The following is a 13,221-nucleotide window of genomic DNA, read 5'->3' as shown; positions in this document are numbered from 1 at the left end:
GCCTGGGGGGCGGGGGAGCCTAAGATGTCCCGCCCTCGGGGAAGCCCGGGGAGGGGGCCGGGCGCGCGGGCCCAGAGGAAAAGCCCCGAAGACCGGGAAGATGGAGGAGGTCGCGGCGGCGGAGCAGGCGGGGACCCCTCGCCTCCTCCTGCGGGGTCACCTTGGCCAGGCCCCCCTGCAGCCCTGGGCGGCGGAGAAGGCGGCAGGAATGCCTCTCTGTGGGCCCTGATTTCTCCGCCCAGCCCAGTTCCAGGAACGCGCAGGCAGCGCCCGGCGGGCAGAGGCCCTGGATCCCGATGCCGTGCGGCGCAAACCAGGGTTCGGGGCCCGGCGCAGCCCCTCACGCTGGTCAGACGGCGGGCGACTCCCTGCCTTGCCCTCGGCCTCAGTTTCCCTCACGGTAGAATAAGGTCGAGGCCTGATGCCGAGCAATCCGGACTTCCGCTTCGTTCCTAGCTTCGTCCCAACATTTGGGACCACCTGCGTCCCCGAGCCCGAGCGCCGCGGGAGGTCTAGATCCCTCCTGGACATCAGCACCCTGCGTGGCGCCCGCGGCCAGGGCAGCGAGTGCAGTGAGCGGATACACGCGAGGGAGAAGCCCCGCACCCGGCCCAGCTGTTTTCTGCCTCTTGTTTAACCACAGACTCGCGTTCTCGAGTATGTTTTATTTGGGCTAATCCTGTGCCCCCCGCCCTGTTATCTTCTTGCTGCTCTGGCTGTATGCTGGCAAATCGTAGTTCAAAAAAACAGCCCTCCTGCTGTTGGACACCCCCTCTCCCCAGCGGAGTTGGCCTTGAGGAGTCTAGGAGACGGAAAAAGGCACCTCAGAATCAGCATCCCCTAGAGGTGAGGCATCTGACGCCGGTTTTAATTCCGTCTTCATTGGTGCATTTGATGGCGCGGTCCCCGCCAGAGCCCGAAGCACGTGGCTCTTGATCACAAGGCATCGTGGCAGGCACAAGGCTTGGCACATAGTAGGCGCTCATGGCCTGGTGCCCAGATGGACACATAGTAGGTGCTCATAGGTTATGTGGACACACAATCGATTCTCATTGTATTTTAAGAGAATGCACACATAGTAGGTGCTCAGGACGTTGTGAGTGAATGCACACATAGTAGGTGTGGATTCATAATGGATGCTCATGTTTTGATCTAATGGACACATATTAGGGCTCATGACCTATTGTGGGAATGGGCACATAGTAGGTGCTCAGGAGCTGTAGGTTGAAACCTGAAGGGATGTGGGAAGGCCGTTTTCCTGGAGCAAAGGCTCGGAAGTTGGCGATTCGGAGGTGGCTTCCCCCAACCCCCACCCTCACCCCACCCCGGTCTCCTGAGTGTGGATATTGTGGAGTGTGGCCGGGTTAAACATTAGCCGGGAGATGGGCCCCGGGGGAAGGCCAGCTTCGGGACCTAGCGCTTCCAGGAGGGGGCTATTAAGGGCCGACTCTCTGGGTCCGGCGACCTGCGCGGGCGTCCGGAAGGGCCGAGGCCGAGGCCCGCAGAGCGCCCTCTCCCGGCGGCGGGAATCGCTGCGCTTCAGCCCGGAGCGCTGCCCTGCAGCTGACCGCATCCGAACTCAGGCAGGCAGAGTTGCAGCCCGGTGGGGCGAGGGAGTCGAGGCGTGAAGAAAGGTACAGGAGACGCTAGTTTAAATCTGTTAGCAAAAATGTTTATCGGCCAGGCGCGGTGGCTCATACCTGTAAGCCCAGCACTTTGGGAGGCCGAAGTGGGAGGATCCCTGGAGGCCAGGAGTTGGAGACCAGCCTGGGCAACATAGTGAGACCCCCACCTCCCGCCTCATCTCTATTATATTTTTAAAAATTGGACGGGTGTGGTGGCTCACGCCTGTAATCCCAACATTTTGGGAGACTGAGGCGGGAGGATCACTTTAGGTCAGGAGTTTGAGACCAGTCTGGCCAACATGGTGAAACCTCATCCCTACTAAAAATACAAAAATTAGCCGGGCATGGTGGCGCATGCTTGTAATCCCAGCTACTCAGGAGGCTGAGGCAGGAGAATTGCTTGAACTCAGGAGGCAGAGGTTGCAGTGAGCCGAGATCGCGTCACTGCACTCCAGCATGGGGGACCAAGCAAAAATAATAATAATAATATTTTTTAAATGTTTATTGAGGATAGGTGTGGTGGCTCACGCCTGTAATCCCAGCACTTTGGGAGGCTGAGGCCGGTGGATCACCTGGGGTCAGGAGTTCAAGACCAGCCCAGCCAACATGATGAAACCCTGTCTCTACTAAAAATAAAAATATATATATTAGCCGGGTGTGGTGGTGTGCACCTATAGTCCCAACTTCTCCAGAGGCTGACGCAGGAGAATCGCTTGAACCCGGGATGCAGAGGTTGCAGTGAGCTGAGATCACGCCACTGCACTCCAGCCTGGGCAACAGAGTGAGACTCTGTCTCAAAAAAAAAAAAAAAAATTTATTGAGTGCTTGCAGAATGCCAAGCCCTGTACCACAGTATGGATAAATGGAAAACAGCCCCAGCAGGGGAGAGAGACCTGAACCAAATGACCAGAGAAATCAGACGACTCTGTGCCATGAGGGAGACTTGACCAGAAGCAACTTCACCCTTGAGGGTCTTTTTAAGACATGTATTTATTTATTTATTTATGAGACAGAGTCTTGTTCTGTTGCCCAGGCTAGAAGGCAGTGGTGCAATATCGGCTCACTGCAACTTCCGCCTCCCGGGTTCAAGCTATTCTCCTGCCTAAGCCTCCTGAGTAGCTGGGACTACAGGTTCCCACCATCATGCTTGGCTAATGTTTTTTGTATTTTTTTTTTTTTTTTTTTTTTGAGACGGAGTCTCGCTCTGTCGCCCAGGCTGGAGTGCAGTGGCCGGATCTCAGCTCACTGCAAGCTCCGCCTCCCGGTTTACACCATTCTCCTGCCTCAGCCTCCTGAGTAGCTGGGACTACAGGCGCCCGCCACCTCGCCCGGCTAATTTTTTGTAGTTTTAGTAGAGATGGGGTTTCACTGTGTTCGCCAGGATGGTCTCGATCTCCTGACTTTGTGATCCACCCGTCTCGGCCTCCCAAAGTGCTGGGATTACAGGCTTGAGCCACCGCGCCCGGCCTTGTTTTTTGTATTTTTAATAGAGACAGGGTTTCACCATGTTGGCCAGGCTGGTCTTGAACTCTTGACCTTGTGATCTGCACGCCTTAGTCTCCTGAAGTGCTGGGATTACAGGCATGAGCCACCGCGCCCAGCGTTTTTGAGAGATTTCTGCATGTTGCTCCCACGAAGAACTCTGATGTGGGCTCCCCAACCCCCTCTGGGTTCTTAATCTGAATGGTGAAGAAGAACATCTCTTTTCTGAGGCTGCTGTGATGAGTAGATGCAGTATGCTCCCAATACATGTTAGCAATCACTGGGAGATGTCAGGCCCAGCACAGGGCTTGTCACTTCCAGGAACTAGCTGCTGTCTGCTTAGTCTCCAGGAAACCCCTTAAATTTGGCTGGTTGGCTCCTGCAAAACCAGTAAGTGTGAAGAAAGAACTCCGTGGTCTTGGTGGGGTGATTTAACCAGAAACCTCCAGTTCCCGGCCGGGTGCGGTGGCTCACACTTATAATCCTAGCACTTTGGGAGGCTGAGGCAGGCAGATCACCTGAGGTCAGAAGTTCGAGACCAGCCTGGCCAACATGGTGAAACCCTGCCTCTATTAAAAATACAAAAATTAGCCAAGCATGGTAGCATGAGCCTGTAATCCCAGCTATTTGGGAGGCTGAGTCAGGAGAATCACTTAAATCACTTTGGGAGGCAGAGGTTGCAGTAAGCCGAGATCATGCCATTGCACTCCAGCCTGGGTGACAGAGCAGGACTCCATCTTAAACAAAAACAAACAAAGAAAGAAAGAGAGAGAGAGAGAGAGGGAGGGAGGGAAGGAGGAAGGAAAGAAGGAAGGAAGAAAGGAAGGAAGGAAGGAAGGAAGGAAGGAAGGAAGGAAGGAAGGAAGGAAGGAAGGAAGGAAGGAACCTCTCCAGTTCTCGGCCAGACCAGTCTTTCTTTTTTTATTTATTTTTCTTTAAATTTTTTTAGAGACAGGGTCTCCCTCTCTTGCCCAGGTTGGACTGCAATGGCTCTATCCTAGCTCACTGTAGCCTCCCTCCAACTTCAGGGCTCAAGCAAGCCTCCCAACTCAGCCTCCCAAAGTGCTGGGATTACAGGCGTGAGCACCCTCCAGACCAGTTCTTTCTCTCTACCAGACATTTTATTTTTTAACTTTTATTTTTATTTGTGTAAATAGAGACAGGGCTGGGCACAGTGGCTCATGCCTGTAATCCCAGCACTCTATAAGGCCAAGGCAGGAGGATCAAGAGTTTGAGACCAGCCTGGGCAATAAAATGAGACCCCATCCCCTTTTTTTTTTTTTAGACGGAGTTTTGCTCTTGTCTCCCAGTCTGGAGTCCGATGGCGCGATCTCGGCTCACTGCGACCTCTGTCTCCTGGGTTCAAGTGATTTCTCCTGCCTAAGCCTCCCGAGTAGCTGGGATTGCAGGCGCTCGCCACTATGCCTGGCTAATTTTTTGTATTATTAGTAGAGACGAGATTTCGCCATGTTGCTCAAGCTGGTCCTTAACTCCTGACCTCAGGTGATCCACTTGCCCCGGCCTCCCAAGAGACCACATCTCTTTACAAAAAATAAAAAGTTAGCTGGGCCTGGTGGCACACATCTATAATCCCAGCTACTTGGGAGGCTGAGGTGGAAGGATCACTGGAGCCCAGGAGATCGAGGCTGCAGTGAGCTGTGATCATGCCACTGCACTCTACCCTGAGTGACAGAGCAAGACCCTGTCTAAAAATAATAATAATAGCGTGGCCGGGCGCAGTGGCTCATGTCTGTAATCCCAGCACTTTGAGAGGCCGAGGCGGGCGGATCATGAGGTCAGGAGATCGAGACCATCCTGGCTAACACAGTGAAACCCTGTTTCTACGAAAAATAGAAAAAAATTAGCCGGGCGTGGTGACGGGTTCCTGTAGTCCCAGCTACTTGGGAAGCTGAGGCAGGAGAATGGCGTGAACCCAGGAGGCGGAGTTTGCAGTGAGCCAAGATTGCGCCACTGCACTCCAGCCCGGGCGACAGAGCGAGACTGTCTCAAAAAATAAATAAATAAAATAATAATAATAATAATAATAGCTGGACGCGGTGGCTCACACCTGTAATCACAGCAATTTGGGAGACTGAGGCGGGCAGATGACCTGAGGTCAGGGTTTGAGATCAGCCTGGCTAACATGGTAAAACCCCATCTCTACTAAAAATACAAAAAGGAGCTGGGAGTGGTGGTGTGCACCTGTAATCCCAGCTACTCAAGAGGCTGAGACAGGAGAATTGCTTGGACCCAGGAGGCGGAGGTTGCAGTGAGCCAAGATAGCGCCACTCCACTCCAGCCTAGGCAACAGAGCAAGACTCTGTCTCAGAAATAATAATAATAACAATAATAATAATAATAATTAGACAAGTGTGTTGACCTGTAGTCCCAGCTACTTGGGAGGTTGAGGCAGAAGGATCACTTGAATCCGGGAGGTGGAGGCTGCAGTGAGCTGAGATTGTGCCACTGTACTCCAGCCTGGATGACAAAGTGAGAATATGTCTCAAAATAATAATAATATTTAGAGACAGATCTCGCCATCTTGCCCAGACTGGTCTTGAACTCCTGGGCTCAAGTGATCCTCCTGCCTCAGCCTCCTAAAGTGCTGGGATTCCAGATGGAGCCATCCCCAGCTCTTTCTCTCTACTGGACATTTTCATTATATTCACGACAACCGCACAGAGAAGTTCACTAACTTGTCCAAGGTTGTATAAGCTAGTAGGAGGCATAGTCCGGATTGTGTTCTCCGTGTGTCTGCAGTCTGAATCCAAAGCTTGTGCTCTCCAACCCACTACTTCCCTGGGGCATCAGGTAGCTGGCAAGATGGGGGACAGGCAGTAGAGACAACCAACAAGGCCAGGCTCTCAGCTGTTTTCTCTAGGTTCTGCTTTTCCAGGAGGCAGCAGCTGCCACTGCAGGAGAGCCAGGCCCCATTTCTCCTTCTAAGTGAACAACAGGCACAGAGGCATGTCCTCCCTCCCTGCCATTCTGCTGGGCGTCCTCCTTTCAGAGTAGGGCCTTTTGGAGGGAGGAGACTCTCAGAGTCTCCCCATTAGATGGTAGGATCCCCAAGGAGAGGGACACTGTCTGCTTTGTCTCTCGCCCTGCAAGGTCCTGCCCAGGGCCTGGCATGTTGTAATGCTTCCTGAGTATTGCTGATAGATACACTTTGGGGGCTGAACTTCGTCCCCTAATCCTTAACAATAAATATTTATTGAACATCACCTAGGTTCCCATTAATTTTTTTTTTTCGAGACAGAGTCTTGCTCTGTCGACCAGGCTGGAGTGCATTGGCATGATCTCGTCTCACTGCAATCTCCACCTCCCAGGTTTAAGCAATTCTCCTGCCTCAGCCTCCGGAGTAGCTGGGATTACAGACATACGCCACCACACCCGGCAAATTTTCGTAGTTTTAGTAGAAACGGGGTTTCACCATGTTGGCCAGGCTGGTCTCGAACTCCTGACCTCATGATCCGCCCACCTGGGCTTCCTAAAGTGCTGGGATTACAGGTGTGAGTCACTGCGCCTGGCTGGTTCCCATTCATTCTTATCCAACAGATTATTAAGCTCTCCTTTTTTTGAGATAGGGTCTCACTCTATTGCCCAGGCTGGAGTGCAGTGGTGCGATCACGGCTCACTGCAGCCTCGACATCCCAGGCTCAGGTGATCCTGCCACCTCCACCTCCCAAGGAGCTGGGACTACAGGCGTGTGCCACCACACTCACCTAATTTTCCTATTTTCTGTAGAGACAGGGGTCTCACTGTGTTACCCGGGCTAGTTTTGAACTTCTGGGCTCAAGCAATCCTCCTGTCTTAGCCTCATAACAGGCGTGAGCCACCATACGCGGCTGAGACCCTATCTCTTTATTTTTTGAGTCGGAGTCTTGCTCTGTCACCCAGGCTGGAGTGCAGTGGTATGATCTTGGCTCACTGCAACCTCTGTCTCCCGGGTTGAAGGGATTCTCTTCCCTCAGCCTCCTCAGTAGCTGGGATTACAGGCTTGTGCCACCACATCTGCCCAATTTTTGTATTTTTCCTAGAGATGGGGTTTTGCCATGTTGGCCAGGCTGGTCTCTAACTCCTCACCTCAGGTGATCCGCCCACCTCAGCCTCCAAAAGTGCTAGGATTACAGGCATGAGGCACCATGCCTGGCCCTGAGAACCTATCTCTTAAAAAAAAAAAAAGAAGAAGAAGTAACCCTTGAGACCTACATTGTAGATGTAGCAGAGATGATAGGAACCAGGATGGATAAATGGTGGCAGATCCAGAACTCTGGCCCTTGACCTTGGCCAAGCCCTCTAACCTCTCTGAGCCTCAGTTTCCCCATCTATGAAATGGCAGTCCTCGGGGGCACCTATCACCACTGGCCTCTGTGAGGCTCAGTGGGAAGTGCACAGAAAGGGCTTCCAGCAGCACGTGGCTGGGAGACAGAGCCCCACAAATGGTAGCTATTATGAATGAAGCGGTCCACAGCGAGCAGGGCCCAGGCACAAGGCGTGAGAGATGGAGGGAGTGAGATCAGGATGACTTATCAACCCTGAGCCTGTGGCCTGGCGAGCGTGTCTCTCCATGGGCGCTGGCTGGCTGAGCCTACAGAGCTGGGGCTGTCTGTGGGTGGGGTGTTTATTCTGGGAAGCAGCCCTGGCTGCTCTTCATTCCCCGCCCCAGGGAGAAAGGAGGGGTTCAAGTCAGAACCCAAGCCACGCTGGGCCTGGCATGTACAACACAGCGCCACCTGCCCGCAGGGCCCAGAGCTGAAAATGCCCGGGAGGTGCAGCCCCAGGGGCCCGACTGGGTCTTGCAGATGTGAGACACTGCCAGGGTGACCCACCTGACTCTCCAAGAACCTGACCTGCAAAACCTGAAATGCTCAGCTTTTGGAATTCTAGAGACTGGGTCCTGCATCCCAGGGCAGGGACAGGATGGGACGCCTGGGCTGGGGGGAGAGTTATATCAGAGGTGTGGATGTCCCTGGTGGTAGCGCTGTCACGCTTGGGCTCCTTCATCAGAGGCTTGCTTCATGGAAGCCATGTGAGCTATGCAGTTGCACAGGGCTGGCCCTTAGAAGGGCCTGACTGTGGTTGAATGTTCTGCTGTCACCATCTTGAAATTCTTAATCATTTTAGAACATGGCCCGCAAATTTTCATTTTAAATTATGTAGCCTGTCCTGCCTTCGTGGTTTCGTTTCTCCTAGCACGTAGCTTCTCCCTCCCATCAGGGCCCACAGACCCAACCCTCAGCCACATCCAGCAAGACAGGAGTGCCTTAGGTAAGCCTCTTTTCCTGAAAGGTGGTGGGAGACATGCACCTGCGCCCCCCAAACCCAGCAGGACCAACCTTTTTCTGGAAAACCCGAAGCCTGCTGTGTGATGTGGGTGAGTCACTCAACAGCTCTGAGCTTCTTGGTATCATAATATTGCACAGATCCTTGGGAAGTTTAAAAGAGGTAGTTTTGGGCCGGGCCCTGTGGCTCATCCCTGTAATCACAGCACTTTGGGAGGCCAAGGCAGGTGGATCCTTTGGGGTCAGGAGTTCGAGACCAGCCTGGCCAACATCGTGAGACCCGGTCTCTACTAAAAATACAAAAATTAGCTGGGCATGGTGGCACATGCCTGTAATCCCAGCTATTCAGGAGGCTGAGGCACGAGAATCGCTTGAAACCAGGAGGCAGAGGTTGCAGTGAGCTGAACTGTACCACTGAACTCCAGCCTGGGTGACAGAGTGAGACTCCATCGCAAAATAAATCAATAAAAAGTAAAAGAGGTAGTTTTGGTGGGGCACAGTAGCTCATGCCTATAGTTCCAGCACTTTAGGAGGCCAACGCAGGAGGATTGCTTGAACCCAGGAGTTCGAGACCAGCCTGGGCAACACACTGAGACCCTGTTCTCTATCTCTACAAGAAATTATTAGCTGGTCGTGGTGGTGCACGCCTGTAGTCACAGCTACTTGGACAGCTGAGGCTGGAGGATTGCTTGAACCCAGGAGATGGAGGCTGCAGTGAGCCGAGATTGTGCCACTGAACTCCAGCCTGGGGAACGGAGTGAGACCCAGTCTCAAAAAAAAAAGGCTGGTCACGGTGGCTCACGCCTGTAATCCCAGCATTTTGGGAGGCTGAGGCAGGCAGATCACCTGAGATCAGGAGTTGGAGACCAGCCTAACCAAAATGGAAAAACCCCGTCTCTACTAAAAATACAAAATTAGCTGGGCGTGGTGGCGCATGCCTGTAATCCCAGGTACTTGTTTTTTTTTTTTTTTTTGTTTGTTTGTTTGTTTGTTTTGAGACAGAGTCGCTCTGTCGCCCAGGCTGGAGTGCTGTGGCGGGATCTCAGCTCACTGCAAGCTCCGCCTCCCGGGTTTACGCCATTCTCCTGCCTCAGCCTCCCGAGTAGCTGGGACTACACACGCCAGCCACCTCCTCCCGCTAGTTTTTTGTATTTTTTAGTAGAGACGGGGTTTCACCGTGTTAGCCAGGATGGTCTGGATCTCCTGACCTCGTGATCCGCCGTCTCCGCCTCCCAAAGTGCTGGGATTACAGGCTTGAGCCACCGCGCCCGGCAATCCCAGGTACTTGTAATCCCAAGGAGAATCGCTTGAACCTGGGAGGCAGAGGTTGCGATGGGCCAAGATCGTGACATTGCACTCCGGCCTGAGCAACAAGACTGAAACTCCATCTCAAAAAATAAATAAATAAATAATATAAAAATAAAAGAGGTAGTTTTATATGAATGGCACAGTTCCTGACGCAGAATAAACGTTTAGGAAGTTAGAGCTATTATTATGTTTAAAAGATGAGGCTTATTGGCCAGGAGCAGTGGCTCACGCCTTTAAATCCCAGCACTTTGGGAGGCCGAGGCGGGCAGATCACGAGGTCAGGAGTTCGAGACCAGCTTTGCCAACATAGTGAAATCCCGTCTCTACTAAAAATACAAAAATTAGCTGGGCAGGGTGGTACGCGCCTGTAGTCCCAGCTACTCGGGAGGCTGAGGCAGGAGAATCGCTTGAACCCAGAGGCGGAGATCGTGGTGGGCTGAGATGGAGCCACTGTACTCCAGCCTGGGAAACAGAGTGAGACTCCAACTCAAAAAAGAAAAAAAAAATTAAGATTATTGCAGGACTGGGCGCGGTGTCTGACGCCTGTAATCCCAGCACTTTGGGAGGCCGAGGCGGGCGGATCACGAAGTCAGGAGTTCAAAACCAGCCTGACCAACATGGTGAAACTCCATCTCTACTAAAAATACAAAAATTAGCCGGGCGTGTTGGCGCGCGCCTGTGATCCCTGCTACTCGGGAGGCTGAGGGAGGAGAATCGCTTGAACCCCAGAGGCGGAGGTTGCAGTGAACCAAGATCGCGCCATTGCACTCAGGCTCTGGGCGACAGAGGAAGACTCTGTCTCGGGGGGAAAAAAAAAGATTATTGCAGGCGCTAACTTGGAGGAAAAGGGGTCCACCCGGGATCCCTGAGGACCTGCGCGGGGGGGGGTAGGAGCCGTCCTTCCCCTGGCCCCGCCCCTCCTGCCCTCCTGCCTTCCTTAGGAGGAGACCCCCCCAGGGCAGGGACAAGGGGGCGGAGAAGCGGGAGCGACACATTTTTGAGTCGTGACCAAGTGGAAACTCCCCGAGGCGGAAGCCGGGGGCGCCCCACTGGGGCCCAAGCCTCCGCCGGGGCGGGATTCCAGGCCGGGGGCGGGGGGCCGCCGGCGACCCGGGCCCCGCCTCTCGCCCCCCTCATGAATATGAATAAGCCGGCTAGGGAGCGGAAGTGCGAGGCGGCCCCAGCCGGGCGGGCTCTGCCACTGACTGCGGGGGCTCGAGGCCGGGGGGCGTGGTCTGGCCCGGACGCCCCGCCCCTACACCCACGCGGGGCCTCCTTCCGGCCGGCGCGCCCCGGACGTGACCTCGAGGGCGCGCGCTGGGAGCCGCCCGACGGGGCGCAGACAGCACCCTCCTGGCGTCGGCGCCCGCAGTCATTCTTTCCAACGCTGGGGACACGGGAGTCAGAAATGAAACAGCCCTGTCCTCGTGGGGCTTACGTTCAGGCGCAAGGGCCACCAGTCGAATTGGGAAACCGCCTCGGATGTCACATGAGCGCCCAGGGAAGACAGGGCAGGGTCTCGCTGGGGAGGTGACTTGAGTCAAGACTCAAAGGAAGGAAGCGAGGGAGCAAGCCATGCGAAGAACTAACGAAGGAACATTCCAGAAAGATTTCACATCGCAGGCCTAAGGTCCAGGGGCAGCAGGCATTGAGGCTGATGTGGCTGGATTGGAGAGAAAGAGGAATTAAAAGGATGGAATAATGACAATAATGGCTCACATTTTTTAGCAAGAGGTGGGTTCACTACCTGTCTATCATTATCTGGGGGAAAATTAGGCTCAGGGAGGTAAAATAATTTGCCCAAGGTCACACAGCTTGTAAATGGCCAGACCAGCATTGGAACCCAAGGGGACGGATGTCTGAAACACACCCAGGAGTCCCCAGGTGGGATGACCTTGACCAAGACAGGCCCTTTACCCCGTGCCTCAGTTTCTTCCCAAATAGCTGCCTGAAGGCAGCCTAAAACCAGGGCACAGAGCAAGGATGTAGCTGAGTCTTCATGACATCTGTTCTCCTGGGAGATGCTTTTGTTGTCTGGGAAGCACTTGTCACCTCTCCAGGCTCTGGAGCAGGTACAAGTGGCTTCGGGAAGGAAGGGCGGGAGCCGGGAAGAGGCTGCTTCTGGTGGCTTGGGGAGAGAGGGAGTGGGTGGGGGGCCCGGGCTGGCTGAGTGCTTTGGAGCATAACAAAGGCAGTGTCAGCCAGTCAGCTATGTCCGCTGCTAGCAACCGTGCAGGCAGCATCCCCCGCCGTCCCTCTGAGCCTGGAGAGACTGAAACACACACAGCCAGCACACCTGCTGCCCAGGTGAAGGGTAGAAGGCCTGGGGGTTGCCAGTCTGGGCTCTGCCGCGAGAAAGTGACTTTTCTGCAGTGGGAAGCGGGGAGGAAGTGCTTGCACCCTCCTGCAAAGCTGTCTATGCCTCTGGATCCACGGTGCTGAGGCCTGAGGGCTCTCATGGGTATGGGCCTGGTGAGTCATCTAGAATTTGCCCCTTCCCCAGCCTGGTGCAGCCTCTAGTCTCCGCCTTTAGGCTCTGATGTAAACTGAGACTGGGTCAGGAGTGGGACCCATCCTCCGTGTTTGAGGAGCTGGGCTATTACATGAGCCCCTACCTCAGGTTGCTAGTGAGTCAAAGGTCCTGGTGGGACCAGACCAAAATGGAACCTACTATCGGGCCCATTTTGAGAGGGGTGACACAGGTTAAGAGTACATGCACACACAGCTCTAAAGTAGCAGAGATGGCATTCAAGTCCAAAGCCTTTGACTCCAGGACGGGCACAGTGGCTCACACCTGTAATTTCAGCACTTTGGGAGGCCGAGGTGGAAGGATCTCCTAAACCCAGGAGTTCAAGACCAGCATGGGCAACATAGTAAGACCTTATCTCTGTTAGCTGGGCATGATGGCACACAGCTGTGGTCCCAGCTACTTGGGAGGCTGAAGCAAGAGAATTGCTTGAACCTGGGAGGCAAATGTTGCAGTGAGCGGACAGAGCAAGATTCCATCTCAAAACAAACAATCAAAAACACTAGTCTTACCCAGTGAGGTGGCTCACGCCTGTAATCCCAGCACTTTAGGAGGCCGCGGCGGGCGGACCACCTGAGGTCAGGAGTTCCAGACCAGCCTGGCCAACATGGTGAAACCCCTTCTCTACTAAAAATACAAAAATTTGCTGGGCATGATGGCAGGTGCCTGTAATTCCAGCTACTTGGGAGGCTGAGGCAGGAGAATCCCTTGAACCTGGGAGGTAGAAGTTGCAGTAAGCCGAGACCGTGCTATTGCACTCCAGCCTGGGAAACAAGAGTGGAACTCGGTCCCCAAAAGCAAAAAAAACACTAGTCTCAAGCCACAACCATGTCTCCAACCTCCCCAGCCAGGTTTCTCAAAACAGTGGGCTACATGAGGTCACCCACTCCTGCCGAACTCCAGGCGGGCTTCCTCATCCCTTGCTCTATCCTAAACTGTTCCTTAAGTGACACTTCACTTCCTGTCGTCCTCCAAGCTGAGACCCCACCAGCGG

At 54.0% G+C, this 13,221-nt stretch overlaps 1 protein-coding gene across 1 annotated transcript in view; it reads left to right on the top strand.

The window, feature by feature from the left end:
* The first annotated feature begins 49 nt into the window (after positions 1-49).
* The window catches only part of TFAP4 (transcription factor AP-4), a 67,016-nt gene continuing 53,844 nt past the window's right edge, over positions 50-13,221 (top strand). The window contains exon 1 of the mRNA XM_065536916.1: positions 50-846. The gene's annotated coding sequence lies outside the window, so the exon portion shown is untranslated. The remainder of the gene's footprint in view (positions 847-13,221) is intronic.

This window comes from Macaca fascicularis, chromosome 20, assembly GCF_037993035.2.
Source record: "Macaca fascicularis isolate 582-1 chromosome 20, T2T-MFA8v1.1".
Lineage (NCBI taxonomy): Eukaryota > Metazoa > Chordata > Mammalia > Primates > Cercopithecidae > Macaca > Macaca fascicularis.
This window is presented reverse-complemented; position numbering and strand designations above follow the sequence as displayed.